The sequence below is a fragment of the Palaemon carinicauda genome, chromosome 21 (assembly GCF_036898095.1).
Source record: "Palaemon carinicauda isolate YSFRI2023 chromosome 21, ASM3689809v2, whole genome shotgun sequence".
Lineage (NCBI taxonomy): Eukaryota > Metazoa > Arthropoda > Malacostraca > Decapoda > Palaemonidae > Palaemon > Palaemon carinicauda.
Window position 1 is genome coordinate 59,590,565 of NC_090745.1, and position 19,508 is coordinate 59,610,072.

The 19,508-nt window shown below is 35.4% G+C and overlaps 1 protein-coding gene and 1 pseudogene across 1 annotated transcript in view; one reads left to right on the forward strand and one right to left on the reverse strand.

Annotated features, from left to right (window-relative positions):
* Uxs (UDP-xylose synthase) overlaps positions 1 to 19,508 on the forward strand; it is a 669,676-nt gene that overhangs the window by 164,005 nt on the left and 486,163 nt on the right. The gene's annotated exons all lie outside the window — the stretch shown is intronic.
* Positions 2,124 to 4,160, reverse strand: LOC137615504 (zinc finger MYM-type protein 1-like; annotated as a pseudogene).

The following is a 19,508-nucleotide window of genomic DNA, read 5'->3' on the forward strand; positions in this document are numbered from 1 at the left end:
GACTCTCACTATTCTCTCCCTCTCTCACCCCTTCTCCCTCTCAGCGTCAAGTTTATATCCCCCACTTACATAAAACTCAATTTCAAAATAGATATCATCTTGAGAAACATTATAAGTTCCATTCTCTCGAGACACGATGTTCGTTAAGTGAATCTTTATCTGACCAAGAGTTGGGTTGAAAGACAAACAGGCAAGAATGGAAGTAATAATGTGGTTTCTGGAAGGATTACAAGATTTCGGTAGGTTTGGATAAATGGATAAATTCCAGGAATTTTGAAGGTAAGAAGAATAGATTATGTTTCATAAATCCAAAGAAATATCTTGCAATTCCAAATTATAAAAGGGCTCAGTGCGCGGGCCAATAGGTTACTCACCTCGACCGATCTCTCAAAATTTTACGTTTTGGTCCAATTATTATTATTATTATTATTATTATTATTATTATTATTATTATTATTATCATTATTATTATTATTATTATTATTATTATTATTATTATTATTATTACCTCCGCCAAGGAGGTCATGTTTTCACCTCTTTCTATTTGTTTGTCACCAACCTAACTCAAAAAGTTACGGGTGAATTTTGACCAACGTACTACAAATATATTAAAACCGATGTTCAGGTCGAATCTCTCTCTCTCTCTCTCTCTCTCTCTCTCTCTCTCTCTCTCTCTCTCTCTCTCTCTCTCTCTCTCTCTCTCTCTCTCAATGTCATTTAGGCCGGTATAAAACATGTATGGTGTTTTTTTTATTATCATTTTACATCGAACCATATTTGAAAGTACTTTTTTCTTTCATAGGTGACTTGAACAAGACTAATGTTGAAATAATCAAATGTAGCTATTAACGGAAGGAATTATTTAGCTGCGATACTTCAATAATTTCTACATGATTTTACGAATTCATGATATATATATATATATATATATATATATATATATATATATATATATATATATATATATATATATATATATATATATATATATATATATATATATATATACATATATGTGTGTGTGTATTCAGTATTTGCAGTGGATATTCGAAAAGTCAAATGATGAAACAGAATGAAATATGGCAACTCGATTTGTAAAATTTTAATGCTTTCACTAGCAAAAACACCCCTTTGCTGTCTTTGATTCGCTAAGGTTGGAGAGGGCTCCGCCCATTTCATAGTAGTAGTAAGAAGAGCAACACCTTGTCTGTTTTGTCATGGGAACACTAGAGACATCTGACGAAAGATTTCCCCCCGAATGTCTGCGTTCTTTTGATTTTAACTGTACCTTAAAGCTATAGTCCCTGGCTATAGCACACGGGTGGGTGGCAACCTGCAGGGCATTCATTGTTTCAATGATCTTGTTAACTTCTTTCTTTATTTCTTCTGCTGGGTTCCTTGTTAGCCTAAGAAATTTAGAGCCGACCTGCAAGATTTTATTGAGTATTTTTGTGGTATTCATCAGCTTCAATAAGGATGAAAGCAGTTGTATTTTCAGATCTTCTGATGGTGAAGTCCTTATTTTCTATAATAAAGTCCTGAGGTGTAAGCTTGTATTGCTCTTCCTGTATTCTCCTAGTTCAGTATGAGCTTCGGCGATTATGAAGGAATGCTGTTTGACGGTGGTCCTGACGGTGCACTTATCCAGTTGCTTGATTGTGTCAATGAGGATTCCTATTTATGTCTATTTATTTTCAATATGAAGTGTCAATTAAGTCTAAGTCGCAGCAGGTTGTCTTGATCGGGAGTAGGGATGTATTCGGTGAGTTGATGTATTATCATCAATCTTGTGGGCAGTACCGTGACTAGAGGACAAATTTTGAGGGGCTGGAGCCCTACCAACTTCATATATTTGATGTGACCATTAGATGGTAACTCGGTAGATGAGCAGGGGTGGAAAAAATTAAATTTTTCATGTGTATTACATATATTTATATATCAGTATATTACAGGAGATACTATGATGAAACTATTCTTTACACATATACTTTCACATATTCTTACACAAGAACAAAACTGTTTAAATTGATAAAATAACACGGAAGTATTTCTCTCACATAAAAGAAATAAAAATATAATAATAAATCACTTTGATTACATGAAGTATATTGCATCAAATTTGATTAAATTAGAGATAAACGCCTTGTGGTGGATTCCCCTGAGTTTGACTGTAAAGATTTTAGGAGAGCTGCAAACCTATCCACTACCCTATCAAGATTAACGGAATCCACTACAGTTTTCTCAATAGAAATTGTGCCTAGACTGGTCAATCGTTCCTGATCCATTGATGCCCTGGGGTAAATTTTGACTAATTTCAAGACAGAAAAAGATTGATCACATTTGGCATTACTGACAGGGAAAGCTAAAGCCAAATGCATTAAATTCCAAAGTCTGGGGAAATATTTTCAGGCTTCTTTATTTCAATTATCCTCTGTAAGGATGACTGCAGGACTTCGGTTTGTTTTGTATTTGTTATAAGGGATTATGAAAAAACGAGTCACTACAATAACAGAAAATGAAGTTGATTATGAGTAAAGTTAAACAAAAGTCATATACAACAGTGGGGAAACCTTCCTTCATTGGTTTCAGTTTATGCAAAGCATCAGAAATAACTTTCGCATCATCCTGTCGTGTTCTCTGAGCAATAAGTAGTTCTGCAAGGAGACTTTCCCTTTAGATTGAGTACTGGTCACCAAGGTGTTGCAAGTCATTTTTATTTCAGAAATTTAGAGATGATGGGTAGCAAGCAGCTACACCAAGGAGGATACATTTTGGTTCATCAAATCTTTGTTTAAATTCACTGAGTACTTTGCCAAAAATAGGGATATAAAGAGCCCTTTTACAGTAGGCCTTTGGATTCTCAACCCTTTCAAAAGTGTCTCGTTGGCCTGTGTTTTCGATGACATAAGATTCCAACAGACGTGAATATTGTTTCCTTTTCCTTGAAGGCTGGCAGAAATTTGAAATTATGTTTCTCTCAGTAGCAAAACCAATTGATATTTGCCAAATTATGGTAGTCTGTTATTCTTTTGTCACGAATAATTTCAAGTGTTTCTGTGCCATGCTAAGTGCTGCAGTAAGTTCCATATTCTCATCCGCCATGTCTTTGATAGTGCGGTTGTAATATTGAATACTTCAGAAACGGTAATCAACATAAAGAATGTCTCAAACATATTTAAAGTTTGTAGGGATCCATTAGCTAGGCCTTTTTCATCGGATCTTCCATTGTTAAAAAAAATCTTCTAGAGTATCCATCAAAATTTTATAGTGATGTGATATTGACCTAAGGGCAATATGAGTTGACACACTTTAGGAAGTTCCAGAACTGACAATTTTTTGTCTTTCTGGAGGTCTATGAATATATCATGGCGCAAGGTTGAACCACTATGGAAGTTAATCAGAACTGAAATCAAGTTGAAGAATTCTGCTATTTCTGGCAGGCAGCCAGCTGTGTGAGTTATGACTAACTGTAATCTGTATGAAGAATATGGTACATAAAAGCAGGGATTCTTCACAGATTCTAGGATTTTTGCCTGGGCACCACTGATTTTGCCAGTCATTGTAGATACTGTATCGTAGCACTGTGATATTAGTTTATTAATATTCAGGCCAAGATTACGGAGTTTCAAAGAAATGAATCCTATGAACCTCTCATTTATTGTTTCATCTATGACATTCCTAATGCAGACACAGAGCTCTTTGATAATTCTAACATCTCTAGTCTCATGAGATATTACTGCAAAGAAGGGTGATGATTTTGCTGTTTTGGCTATGACATCAAGCACACAACTGGCTAAAACTTTGAGAAGATTATTCTGACTTAACTCTGATGTATAATTTGCATTTAATGGAATCTTTCTTTCAGGTCACAAAATCCCTTGGACTTTGCTTATCAAGTCAAAATTTTCAGAAAGGCACCCTTATTTCATGAACTTTCGCTTTCATTATGCCCCCTGAATGCTATGTTTGTTTTATCAATTGTAATATAAATGTTCAAGTGTCTTAACATATTCTCTATTGTGAAGAACCTGCTGTTTATGTTGGCTACCAAGTTGTTTATAAAAACCACCATCGGTCTGTGAAATTTTGAAATTGAGCCATTTTTCGATGGCAATAATATGGTACGTGCCTTTTTCATGCTTTAATGCCTTTTCATGCATCTTCTTCCAGAAACTGAAACCTTCGTTGGTAAATGCCATTTCTCTGTGCCCTACATTAGCATCAACGAGTCTGCATACAAAACAGTAAACTCTGTCACCAGTCACGGAGTATTAAAGGCACCCATACCTACCATACCAATCACATTGAAAAGACCTTTTCTGAGAACCAAACTGTACTTATTAATACATTTTTAGTCTTAGTGGTGTGGGTCTATCATCAGGTCTCATGGCTGAGTCTGAGATTGCAGTACATGTAACTGATTACATAAATAAGCATCTGTTAATGCATGGAAGTTTTAAAATGTTGTTGAAGTACTCTTCACTGGTTTTAATGAAATTTCTAGATCATTCAGTTAGCTTAGCTGCCTATGTATTTACTAAAGAAATACTTCTTACTGAATTATCCCCTGACTGCGGTCTATGACTTTCCTTGGATATTTGATATAGATGCTAAATTGCTAACATCTGAGGTTTTCATGAGATGTGTTGGGTCAGTGTTTTTTGGGGGGACTGGGTCTTTAATTTTGCGGGGCTCAGCTCCAATAGCGACCCCTCCCCCCACCCCTCGATGAAGCCACTGCTTGTGGGAGGCTCAGCTTGTCATTAAGATTGATTAATATCTTGTTTTTCTTCTTCTTTCGACCTTATTAGTCTATTGTATAACAGGTTCGGCTGCTCAAGTCAACTTTCTCCATCTATTTCTATTCCTTGCATCGTTTTCTCCCAGTCCCATTCTGCCCCTATCCCTCCTCACCCTCTAATGTATCATGCAAGTGTGAAGCAGCTCCTAGTCACCAGTATAGGAGCAATGAAGAACAGAAAATTTTAAATTTTGCAATGGGAAAGGAAGAATCATATAATGCTCCTTTTACTACTGAGAGAGAATTTGATTACGCACTTGCTATTGTAATGATACAGCCCATTGGACCCGGTGGAGTTCCATATGCAATGATTAAAGATGCACATCTTAATACTACGTTATTCATTTTAGGCATTATTAACAGAATATGGCATGATCATAGTTATCCAAGTATTTGGGAACTAGCCTTTATTTTAGCATTTTTAAAACCTGGGAAGGATAAGTTTTTAGCAGCGAACTATCAACCAATTGCATTGACATCTTGCTTATGTAAGATCATGGAGAAGATGGTCTAAGCAAGAATGATGTGTTACCTGAAAAGAAAAGTATTTTATCACATATTCAGTGTGTTTTTATAAAAATGCACGAGACACCTGATGTGTTGGTACAACTGGAATCCGCTCTTTGAGAAATTTTAGCCTCTAAACTATACAAGGGGCTTTTTTTTCACTTTGATAAGGCATGATATTGCATGGAGATATGGTATACTCAAAACTATTCATAATTTGGGGTTAAGAGGAGAACTGCCATTGTTCATTCAAGCATTTATTCCACAAAGATTTTTTCAAGTTAGAGCAGGTGAAAGTCGGTCAGAGGAGAAATGCCAGGAAGGAGTTCCTCAGGGTAGTGTGCTGAGTGTAACCCTATTCGCATTAGCCGTTAATGGGATATCTTCTGTCAATCCCCAAGATATTCTCTCAACACTATTTGTAGATGATGTCTATTACATTTACTGGAGCTAGAATGGCAATGGTTGACAGAAAACTACAAATCTCAATTGACAAAATTACAGACTGGCCTGATATGAATGCATTCATGTTTTCGAATACATTTTGTTTTACATTTCTGACATATTTGGGGAGTAAATCCAGACCCGGATATGCGCATCAAAGGACAACAGATCTCATGTGTAAGTGAAGCTTGATTTTTAAGATTAATATTTGACTGCAGGCTGCCATAGATTCCTCTCTTGAAAGCCTTAAAAGTAAAATGTCTTGAGGGCCTGAATCCTTTAAATGTTTTGTCACATGCCTCATGGGGTGGCATACTGCAAAACCATTTTAAATTTAGCTATGGGAGGGAAACATACTCCTCAGCCACCTCAAACCAGTTAAAGAGTTGATTCTATATATCATGCTGGTATGAGATTAGCCACAGAAGCCTTTAGAACCTCGCCTATCCCAAGCCTCTATTGTTCAGTATTGGTTTAGGTTGCAAATATTTCCTAACTCTTTAGCCTATCAGACAGTAAGCATTGTAAGATATTTTAGATATTTTGAGTCGCACCCAAAATCTCCTAAAAAATCAAGCTTCACTTACACATAAGATCTCTTGTCCTTTGATGCGCATATCCGGGTCTCTTTTATGGAGCATGTTGAAAAACATAAGGAATTGACTTTTATACTGATGGCTCCAAATCTGATACTAGCATTGGATTTGGAGTATATAGTAGTGCTTTTGATTGTAGAGGTGGATTTCCTCTGGTATCACATGTAAACTTTCCTGTTTCTGTCTTGAACTTGTTTTACTATAAACCCAAACAGCTGTTTATATATACTGTAGCTTAAACACACAGTCGATCAAATCATTAAATAGGCAAATTTTAATGGCTCCAAGTATTTTACAAGAAAAGCAATTGTTATATAAAATGTCATGAGAAAGTAAGAATTAAAGTGGAAGATGGTACTCGGCTAAAACCGATCAATGAGTTTAACTAATTGGGGTCAATAATAACAGAGGAGAAAAGGCACACATATGCATGTTGAAGGGAGAAAAGTAATCTTCAGGATTTTCTCTGTAATGATGCCAACAGAACAGACCTCCTCCAACTGATTACTGACTCATCGATGTGCCAGTGAGTAGTTTCCAGGACCAGTCATTGTTACATATGATACTAAATGTGATCTTACTGAATTAACGGACTGAACCCATGAAGAGGCAGACATGAGAATGTTTGCAAAGGATACTCATTAGAACAGCTGATGCAGATGTTGTTGTCATTGGTATATCTTGCTCACAAAATCATATGTAAAAATCTGTGGATAGCAGTTGGTAGTGGTTCAGAACTGCACTATCTTCATGTGACATTCGTGGCTGAAACACTTGGTTCTGAAAAAGTGGTGCACTTGCATTTCATGTATTCAGTGGAAGTATGTGACATCATTTGCTAGGAAGGGAAAACACACAGCTTTGTCAGCATGGAATGCATATGCTGGTGCCACAGAAGCTCTTTCTACACCCTGTCAGATACCAACCAATGAAGATATTACACATGTTCTTCCTATAATAAAGATACTTTTAGTAACCATGTATGACCGAGGAAGTCATGAAACTAGTGTTTAATGATGTAAGGCAAACATTGTTCTCACAAAAAGGCCTTGAAATTAAAAACATACTTCCAATACACAATGCTCTAGCTCAACATCAACTAAGAGTCAGCTCGGAGGCAGGTTATATATGGTATTATGCCATGATGAAATTTCCACAATTACCTATTACACAACTACCAAGTCCTGGAGACTTTGGGCGGGCACTGGATACAACCACCTTATAAAGGGTTCTGAAATAGAGTACATTACCTCCAGCTGGTGAAGCTTGCCGTGAAATTATTAAATTTGGATGCACAAAAGGAAGCAAAGGTTGCTGTAAATGCTAAAATGTAGGTTTTACCTGCACAACTCTTACAAATGTATGATATGTGAATAAAAGATTGCACAGAATAGTATATATAAACTGCACAGAACGCTGCATAATTTCACTATTATGGTGATACTTTAGAGTCAAGGTTATTAAGGATATTACAACTTTGCGTGTAGCCTGTTTAATACTGCATATGTACATGTGTAATGATTAGAATAGTAATATTACATGTTTAAAACAAATGACGTAATATGTCATGTTGGTTGGAAGAGCTGGCCGTGAGATTTGCTATGGTCAACTCAAATTGTATACAGGATGTAAGATGCTAAGTTGTCATTCTTTCTTAGTGTCAACACATTGTCTCTTCGTGTGAAAGTTTGTGACGTCACCGGATGCAGGTGTCTTCCGATTCCGTCACTTAGCCAAATTAAAGCAAGTGTACGATATTTGGGATATCAGTAATTTGTTCAGTTCATATCAAAACTTCACCAGAATTGGTCATGTGGACCAACACAGCTTCCTCCAGTGATGGAGATGTTTAACTCAGTTGTTATTCACAATAAAACTTAAAAACTACTAAAATGTGTTCAGTAAACCATTCAAATACATTTGAAAACAACTCATACTCAAATGTGTGCTTAAGACAGTAGCACACCAATAAATGGTGGCAGCGATTAAACTCAAAGACAGCGGTTAAACTCTAAGAATTAGAGAAATATCTTCAAGACTTCAAAATAAATAGCTGTAAAACCAGAGATATATCTTCAAGACTTCAACATAAAAGCTGTGAAACCAGAGAATGATCTTCAAGACTTCAAAATAAAACTATCTACAAGAATCTACAATTTTGACTAAGTCCAACGAAAATGCTAACACCAACATATGTTAGTATACAAATAGAATCTTCAATCAACATCCTAGGAAACCCAAGGACTGGCATTCAACTATTGCAAAACATATCCAGGAAGACCTACATTCTACAAGAAACTAGAACGAGACATCGCTAACAAAACATCAAGAGAGAGAGAGAGAGAGACGACTCGACTTCATATATAAGCTAAGTACAGAGATTTTGTATTCATTTCAGTTTGTGCAGTGAAGTGTAGTTATCACAAGTCGTTAGTCAATTATTACTGGGGTGAGTGAATTCCTAAACTTTGTTATAAGAAACTCCGAATTCTCATTTAGAATTTTTCTTTCTTTGTGCTAATTCCTTTTTCTTTCATAAACTCTTGGGGGGAAATGTATTGGGATTAGTAACATTGTTGGGGGAATTTTATTATACATATGCGTTTACGCAGTGGGCGTCTGTACTCATATAGATATTTTGATAGGATTGAAAGGGGTCAAAGAGATAAAAAAAAAAAAAGAATACAGCAGTCATGGCTCCTCCTGTCAGCCCTACCCCTGGACCTAGTGGTGTAGGCCAGGCTAATCCTCCTCCAATTGTGACGCTTGTAAATGCCAGGTCAGCAATCCTTCCTTTTCAAGGCCGTGTCAACGGGTTCTTGCCACAAAATGTGGAGTCATGGATTTCATCCGTTGATGCCCATTTAAATGCCAAACAAATCGTAGATCCTTTTGTACAATTACAAGAAGCTAAAAGTTTTATAGATTTTTCTAAGGGGGATGCGAGTGCGTATTTAAGAGGTGTTTCATTTCAGGAAGCAGTTACTTGGGATGATTTCAAAGTTAGGTTACGCGCGATCTATGGGGGTGAGGAAGCTTTGGATGTAGTGTTAACGTTACGAAATACACTTAATCAAGCCACTATGAATCGGCTTAATGTTGTTGAGAGAGCAGCTCTCATAGCTGATAGGCTTAACGAATATCAGGACATTTTAGGTAATTCCACTTGGGTTACTAACGATAATATCTCCGTGAAAGATTTTTTACGATTAATGTATTTAACTTGCATGACACTTATGTTGCCTGAAGCTTTAGTGCGGTGCTTTGATAAGAAGTTAATGCCTGCAAGTACGGAATTGGATGTCTATAAACAGATAAAGAAACACATGTCCAAATGTCCAGATCTCGATCCCGTGTTAACTCAAGTTTTTGCTAAGAATGAAACAAAACCACAAACAGTGAAAGTAATTAATAATCCAGTAGCGGGAGTGACGTGTTACAACTGCAAACGTCAAGGTCACATAAGCGCAGACTGTAGAACGAAATTTTGTTCAGTTCACAACACAGGATCACATTCTTATAGTCAATGTTACGCGCGTAAGACACAACAATATCCTAGAAATACACAGTCAGTTCCACAGTCAGTTCCATATGGAAATAAAAAGAAAAATCCTCATTTTAACAATAAGAAGAAACAACAAAATGTCAATGCAGTGCAGAGTCCGAAACAAACAAACACTTCTTCAAATATCGCTGAGCCTGGGCCGTCAAACCAGACCTCGCAAAGTCAGCCTAATTTTCAGAATGTGCAGAGCAAAGCAAATACCACATAGTTAACTCTAGAGGGGAAGAGAGTGATGTTGGGTCAAGGTCATTTATGTCAACATCAATAGTATTGAATAATCAATTTAATGTTTTATCAGATAATTGTGAGACAATAGATTTTCCTATGAAACACACGGCCGAATTAAGTAAAACAGTGCATGCTCCCGTAGATTTGCAACGAATTCATACAATAATAAGCCAAAATGAGTTACGGCCAACCTTATATGCTGTAAATTTAGAACACAAATCCTTTACGTTATTTTTTGACTCTGGTAGTCCACGTAATATTATGGATTTGAAGACGCATCATTTGTTGTTTTCGAACTTTCCGATTGAAAAATCAGGAATCAGACTTTCAGGTATAGGAAATAATGAATTAAACGTCATAGGCATAACTCATATTCAGTTCAGAGTCGGTAATCGCACGTTTGCCGATACATTTGTTGTTGTGAAAAACATTAATATGTATCCAGCTGTAATTATAGGATACCCATCTATGGGAAATCAAAACATTATCTTAGCTCCTGCAAAGCACGGCGTGTATATCAAAGGGAAATTCTATAAGTCTTCTAATACTTTAAAGTCAGTTTTGGATAAAAAGGAGACGACAAATGTAACCGTAACGTACGTTGAAGAACCAATAACTTGTCTCACTAATAAAGAAATAATGTACGCGACCCAGCAGAATTCTCGTTCACCCGTAATATCATCTTGCACGCAATATATCGAACCAAACATACCTTCGAATTTAATAGTGCAAATAAAGAAAACACTACCGGGATCTGAAATATTAATCCTTTCCGATACTTTGAAAACCAACGGATTGTCTGTCACACAAGCTATTTATACAGTAGGCTCACATCAGCAATGTAATATCGAAGTCTGTAATCATTTAAATAACACTTTAGTAATTCACAGAAATCAACATATCTTGGATGTAGAAGTTTATAAACATCGTATTCTTACCGTTGCTGAAATCAATCACTCTCAATCAGTTGCGGATGAATCCCTTTTACGATCTATTAAAAATAAAATCAGTAAGGACATTCAAGACGAAGAAATTCAGCAGAAAATTTTTGAACTTTTAAATAAATATACAGATGTCTTTTCCACTACGGATGGATCCTTAGGAAAAACAGATGTGATCGAGCATCAAATAAGGTTAAAAGACAAACAGAAAATTATATATGTACCCTCGTACAGACTCCCTATGAAATTCCAGAATGAAATATATGATGAAGTAGGTAAAATGTTAGAGGAAGGAGTCATTAGAAAATCAAATAGCCCTTATAATTTTCCTTTAATAGTTGTACCGAAAAAAGATCGAACATGGCATATCTGCGTCGACTTTCGTCGTCTAAACGAGGAAACGATCCCTGATCGATTCCCAGTGCCATGTACTGACGATATTTTGTCTTTGTTAGGTCAGAATAAATATTTTACCAGTTTGGACTTACTTAAAGGCTTTCACCAGATATCATTAGAAGAAGATAGTATCCCATACACAGCCTTCAGCACAGCCAGGGGACATTATGAATTTTTACGGATGCCTTTTGGTTTACGTTGTGCTCCTATAACATTTACAAGAATGATTAACATAGTGTTTGGAGACTTGTTAGGGGATATATTGCATGCCTATATGGATGATCTTGTAATCTTTTCCAACACCTTAGAGGAACATCTACGTAAGTTAGAACTAGTACTACAGAGATTAAGACAACATAACTTAAGGGTAAAGATTAGTAAGTGTGAATTTTTCAAAACAGAATTGATATATTTGGGTTTCATGGTGTCAAGCCAAGGTCTTAAAGTAGTCCATGATAAGGTGTCGGCTATACGTAATTTTCCCATACCTACTAATGTCAAGGGAATACAGCAATTTCTGGGTTGTAGTGGATATTACAGGCGTTTTATACGCAACTATTCAATAATAGCCGCTCCTTTAACTGATCTTACGAAGAAGGGCGTAGATTTCATATGGTCTGAGCAACATCAACAGGCGTTTAATACTTTGAAAGATGAACTGTGTAGTTCTCCTATCTTAAAATTTCCTGACTTCGGTAAGGAATTCTTCATTGCAACAGACGCCTCAGACTTAGGAGTAGGAGGGGTATTGCTTCAGCAATATGATAAACAGTTTTTCCCGATAGCTTTCTATTCTCGAAAATTGAGAACTTCCGAAAGTAAGTATGCAGTAATAGACAAGGAAGGACTAGCTATTGTTAATTCGCTAGTGCATTTTAAGTTCATAATTTACGGTTATCCCGTTAAGGTTCTTACTGACCATAAACCACTAACAGAGTTCTTTAAAGGCTTCAATCACAGCCCTAAACGAACTCGGTGGCATTTAATCATTCAAGATTTTGGCGCAAGAATCGGGTATTTACCTGGGAAAGCAAATATCATTGCGGATGCATTATCACGCAACCCCGTGTCATCTTGTACGGAGTCTTTAGCTGAATTAATAGATATATCAACATCTATGCCTATTGTAAAAACAATATCTGAACAAGAATTTAATATCTTCCTATTATGTAATCAAAGATAATATTCTGTGTAGGACTGTGACAAGGAAAACCCGCAATACACCACATGTAACTAACGACCAGGTAGTAGTACCAAACTCACTTGTTTCCACTGTCCTGAATTGGTTGCATTCAAATCCATTACATGGACACCCTGGGTTCTCATTAATGTCACAGAAAGCCAAATCATTGTTTTATTGGCATACAATGCTTACAGATATAAAAAGACACATAGCTAATTGTCGCACATGTCAGGAAAACAAAGGGCATACGAAAACACCTGTTAGCTTAGGAGCTTATCCTGTTCCCAATCAACCCTTTGAAAGAATACATTTAGATTTGTTAACAGGATTTTACGAGTCAGACAGAGGGAATAAGCACCTCTTAGTGATTATAGATGCTTTAACTCGATATACAGAACTAATAGCGCTTAACACTAAAACTGCGATTGAATGCGCTAGGAAGTTTTACGAGTGTTACATTTGTAAACATGGAATTCCACACATGATAATCTCAGACTCGGGTGGTGAATTTAATAATCACTTTCTTATCTCATTGTGTGAATTCCTCAACATAAAGAAGGTTAATACCATGATATATCACCCAGAGTCGAATGGGCTAGTGGAAAGAGCAAATAGGAAGATATTAAATATATTAAGGGTAACACTAGGGGGATCAGACCCCAACTGGGATATTGCAATACCGGCGGCACTGAGTACTCTGAATCATTCATATCATGTATCAATTAAAATGTCACCGCATGAAGCATTGTATGGTACCCCAGTTAGAACACCTTTCCATGTATTAACGCCTACAACTAATCTATCAAATCCTTTAAAAGAATGTATAAATGCAAGTATAAGTCGATATGATATCCTTCGAAAGAATTTAGAAGAATCACAAATCATAATGAAAAGGAATCATGATAAAATAGCGAAACCAACTAAAACATATACCGTGGGTGATAACATCTATATTCAAATCAATGTCAGAAAAGGGCTCAACTATAAACTAACACCTAAGTTTGAAGGCCCATTTAACATTTTGGAAACATTAACGGCCAATAGGTTTAGAATTCAAAACGTAGCCCAACCCACGGATGAGAGAATAGTACCATTGTCTCACATAAGAAATTAAAAAGAAGTGAGGAAAAAATTTAATTTTTGTAACTAAAAAGTTTTCTTTTTAATACAGGAGTAATTACATATATTTTTTCTCGTTACAGGTTTCCAAGATGAATTTTTTGTTGTTGGGAGTGATATTGTTCGCTCAGACATTTTTTTCGTATGGGATGAGTTCTAAGACTAAGAATATATATTTTAAATATGGCAATATAGTTGAAAGACAAGAAGACATTTTTATTACATCAACCAACGTAATTGTCGAAGTGCATATGTAAGCAATTTTTCTTCAAGAGAATGATGTCACTAGCTTAAGAACCGCCATTTCAAGGTTTTCTGCATCATTGGATGAGTTGCATAGGAGACATTTTCATTTGACTACTAAGAGTTTGCTTGGATCAACATTAAAAGTTGCAGAGATGCTATCTGATGACTTGAAAAATAAGACTGGAGAGACAGGATCTTTGGCTTATGACCTTTTGATGTGGACTGTAGGACACGAACAAAAAGAAAGACGGAATCCGTTCATTTATGCTGCATTAAGCATCTTTGGGTCTGTTGCAAGTTTAGGTTTAGGACTTTCCAATCGTCTTAAAATTAGTAATCAAAATAAGAAAATTGAGTTCTTGACTCATAAAGATGAATTGATTATGTCAGAACTAAGGGATCAGTTAGCTTCAATCAATAAAATTATGGATTTGTTAAATGAACATTCAGATAATATCGTTCAAATTATGGAAGTACAGGATTTGTTAGCAACATTAACGTATTATGATTCAAAGATAGATCACATACATAACAGAATTGCACATTTCATTGAGAAATCCAAGGATTATGTAGAAGCTATCACGTTAGCAACTAAAGGTGTATTGTCGCCCCATTTGTTGCCTATACGTTACTTAAAATTAGTTCTGGAGAACACTAGGGATAAACTAGGCTATGTTCCTTTGTTAGACGAACATAGGTTAGAATTTTATTACAGCCTAATTACAGTAAACGTAGATAATAACAAGGTTAGGATTACAATTCCCTTTGATTCTTCTGATGCCTGGCAATCTTACAGGATATCACCATTTCCGACTTTCATGACGAATCACTCAAATCCAGTAATATCCAGTTTGACAGGACACGTATTGATTTCCCCAGACAAGGAAACATATACGGTCATTAAAGACTTAAATCAATTAACTCACTGTTCAGACGCAATGGATAGAAAAATATGTACAGCTGACTCATTTGAATTCCGTAAAAACTTGATGGATTCATGCGAGTTAGGTATAGTGCTAGACGGTGCTCTCTCCCATACAAGTGAAAATTGTCTGGATAAGCTTTATCCCTTTGACAATAAAGAATTCAATTGCAGACTAAATAATGGCTCGTGGATACGATACGACAAGGACGGCTTCAATGTATCATGCCCTGACGGATCCACATCCTTCAACCACATCTTCGTCGCAGCAGATGGCTGTATCGGGACTTCCCCGAATTCCATGGTGACTGGCCTACGGACAATCATCAGAGAACGTGCTTACTTCGCGAACTTCACGTGGACCTCTACAACGCCCGCACTTCCTCTCCCCTATAAAGGAAGTGTGGCGAAACGCTTAATGAAACTTACCGAAAAGGACCACCTGTCGCCGACTTACAAAGAGATTCTTCACCCTATATTACTAGCAGGTTTATTTGTAACGGCGTTAATTTTTATCGCCGTGAACATCCTTGTTTGGCGTAGGTTACGGCACAGCAAGCAGCTACAAAGGAACGAGTTGAATAGCCCTGACAATACCCCTTACCTGATCCAGTTCAAAGCTGTATGAGTGGCCACCTCATTCGCTAAGGGAGTAATTTGTCAGGATGATGTTTGTATGAAAAGCTGATTAGTACGCTAGTAATATGTAATTAAAGAAATTCTCTACATTTGCATTGTTAAAAATACATTTAAAATAACATTTAAAAAAATAAATAAAATAAAAAAGGATATAAATCATTTTTTTCTCTCGGCATCTAATAAAAATATATAAGCCGGAATGTTAAAAAAGAAAAGAGAAAAAAAAAAAAGAAAAAAATATATAAGATATATAACAGAATCTATGGGCATCTAATAAAATGTATCAGCCCTATATATAAATATATACATATATATATGTACGAAACCGTGGTACGTGTACGTACCAGGAATTCGTATTTGTGCACTAAAAATTGAGTATCTTGTTTCTGACAAAGGTAACAATTATTCTTTATCAAGTTACCGAATCATTTGTAAGTCAGAATTTGTTTTGTTTTTTGGTACCATGTAATCATTTGCTAGCAATGTACCATATATATGATCTTGGTTTTATCATGCATTTTTCTTTTTGCTTTGGTAATATCTTTTTTGTATGCATTATTGTTATTAATTTTGATGTGCCTATTTGGACATTCGTCCTCAGTTGGATATAGCTAGTTTTGAGCAATGAATGATACGTATGTCCAGTCACACCTAATAACCATGTTTCGGCTTGTTGTTAAATTTTTGTAAAAAAAAAAAATTGAGATAGCTGGCCGAGCTTATGTAATGATTAGAATAGTAATATTACATGTTTAAAACAAATGACGTAATATGTCATGTTGGTTGGAAGAGCTGGCCGTGAGATTTGCTATGGTCAACTCAAATTGTATACAGGATGTAAGATGCTAAGTTGTCATTCTTTCTTAGTGTCAACACATTGTCTCTTCGTGTGAAAGTTTGTGACGTCACCGGATGCAGGTGTCTTCCGATTCCGTCACTTAGCCAAATTAAAGCAAGTGTACGATATTTGGGATATCAGTAATTTGTTCAGTTCATATCAAAACTTCACCAGAATTGGTCATGTGGACCAACACAGCTTCCTCCAGTGATGGAGATGTTTAACTCAGTTGTTATTCACAATAAAACTTAAAAACTACTAAAATGTGTTCAGTAAACCATTCAAATACATTTGAAAACAACTCATACTCAAATGTGTGCTTAAGACAGTAGCACACCAATACATGCAGCAATGATTACTCTCTTTGTTATAATTTCTAAGGGGACTGTCCGCCATGGTGTTTTGACATACAAACTTTCAGAAACCGAAAATCGTTTTATTGCTTCTATGTATGCATAATATATCATATATGCTCTCCAGAAGTTTCAGCCAATTATCTTTACAAATAACGAAGATATAGCGGTCTTTAAATGATGACGTCATCCTTACTGCGTCGTCTGCATAACTAACTATGACAGAATCGTCTTTGTGTGTTTATTTTTGCATATATATAGAGATTTTTTCACTTATGTTTCGAAATCTCGTATGTCTGGCAGAAATGGAAGGCATTGCTAGAGCGTAGGTGAACGAAATCTACTCCTAAAAGAACAGCAGCCAGAGATTCCAAAGATGTATAGAAGTTATAATGCATGTGTTGGTTTACTTGCAGTTCGTATGTACATTGTGTTTTCAAAACGTCCTCAGGAACTTTATAGCAAGGGCAATGTTACCTAAGGTCACAGAAAGAACAAATAGTCAATTATTTTTACGAATAACCAAGATATAGCGGTCTTTAAACGATGATGTCATTCTCACTGCCTCGTCTGCATGACTGAGTTTGACAATCTTCTTTGTGTTTATTTTTGCATCTCTCTCTCTCTCTCTCTCTCTCTCTCTCTCTCTCTCTCTCTCTCTCTCTCTCTCTCTCTCTCTCTCTCTCATTATTTTAAACTGCCATTTATACAAATACTATGATACCAATGTTCAACTCTCTCTCTCTCTCTCTCTCTCTCTCTCTCTCTCTCTCTCTCTCTCTCTCTCTCTCTCTCTCTCTCTCTCGCATTATTTTAAACTGCCATTTATACAAATACTATGATACCAATGTTCAACTCTCTCTCTCTCTCTCTCTCTCTCTCTCTCTCTCTCTCTCTCTCTCTCTCTCTCTCTCTCTCTCTCTCTCTCTCTTAATTTGAACTGCCATCTATATCAACCAAATGCTATCACTCTAAAGTTAAATTCTCTCAGGATAAAATGATTCATGATTTCTCTCTCTCTCTCTCTCTCTCTCTCTCTCTCTCTCTCTCTCTCTCTCTCTCTCTCTCTCTCTCTCTCTCTCAACAAAATTCTATCACTCCAAAGTTAAATTCTCTCAGTATAAAATGATTCATGATTTCTCTCAGAAAGAAATCATGAATCATTTTATACTGAGAGAATTTAACATTGGAGTGATAGCATTTGGTTGATATAGATTTTTAAACTGAATTTGAAAAAGTATCTATTGTCCAAATAATTTTTATAGTTAAACTTTATATATATTTTAATTGAGCTCTTTTACACTTTTACTCCATTTTAGCAGACTATTTATGAATTTTAGACTCCATTTTAAGATATATGTTCATAACTCTAGTTTTATAAGTACCTGTATTTCATAAGCAATTTTGAAATCGAAATGTTATAATCATGCTAAAGATAATTTTAGTATCATAGAGAGATATGCTGTAACTTTTATAGCAAATATTTTACCACGGTAAGAATTTTATTGAGCCTCAAGTAATATTATAAAAAGATTCATATTTTATATGCAAAATTTTCAATGTTTTAAATACCTATATATGTCACAAATTCTTTATTGTTCTTAAAGTTGTATAAAGTAAATTTATGTTTGTATGTTTTATAATGATGTAAATTTTTATGAAGGCACATGTAAATATCTAATTTTTAAATGTAAACTACAATGTAATTTGTATTTATTGTAATAGCCAAAGTAAATATGGGAATAAAGCTTATTATTATTATTATTATTATTATTATTATTATTATTATTATTATTATTATTATTATTATTATCATTATCATTATTATTATTATTACTACTCTCGGATGCCTGAAAACCTTAAATCAATCAATCAGTCTCTCTCTCTCTCTCTCTCTCTCTCTCTCTCTCTCTCTCTCTCTCTCTCTCTCTCTCTCTCTCTCTTGTTTCGAAATCTCGTACTTCTAGCAAAAATGGAAGGCATTGGCAGAGGGTAGGTGAATGAAAACTACCCACTACAAGAACAGCAGGAGAATGGCCAATGAGGTATATATGTGTTTGTTTACTTGCAGTTCGTATGTACATTGTGTTTTCACATCGTCCTCGGGAACTTCATAGCAAGGAATATGTTACATAAGGTCATAGAAAGAACAAAAAGTAAGCAGAGAACAAGAAAAAAGAACCAAGAAGAGAGAGAAACATGAATAAGAGTACAAATCTGAAACATGCTAACTAAAACACTGGCAACAATGAGAGATCGCTGGCAACTCATGACATAGTAATAGTAAACTGAGGGATTAAATACCTCGTTTAGGGTGTGTTTATGGAGGAATAAACAATAAAAGTTATCATAATAATGTTATCTTGATTTATTTCAGAAAAGAAGCGAAAATTTGTTACAAATCTTTGGGAGCTCATAACTCAAAAACTTACTTATTCATCACTTAGGTACATTTTTCTCACTTATTTATTGTTCGATTTTAGAGAGAAAGATACCATTGAAAAGAGGAATAAAGATCCCACAATTCTGTTAGACGAAATTTTGATTTTAATTTTACTTTCTTTTTCACGATTATTTTGCGTCTAGACGAGGAAACAAATCAAAATTCGTAAAAAAAAAAAAAATAGGAAAATCAAAATTCCGTCTCACATAATTCTTCGTTTTATAAAGTAATTTTTATGGTATAAGATTCAAAACAATTGCTGTCGTATTAGTGGGGAAAATGTACCT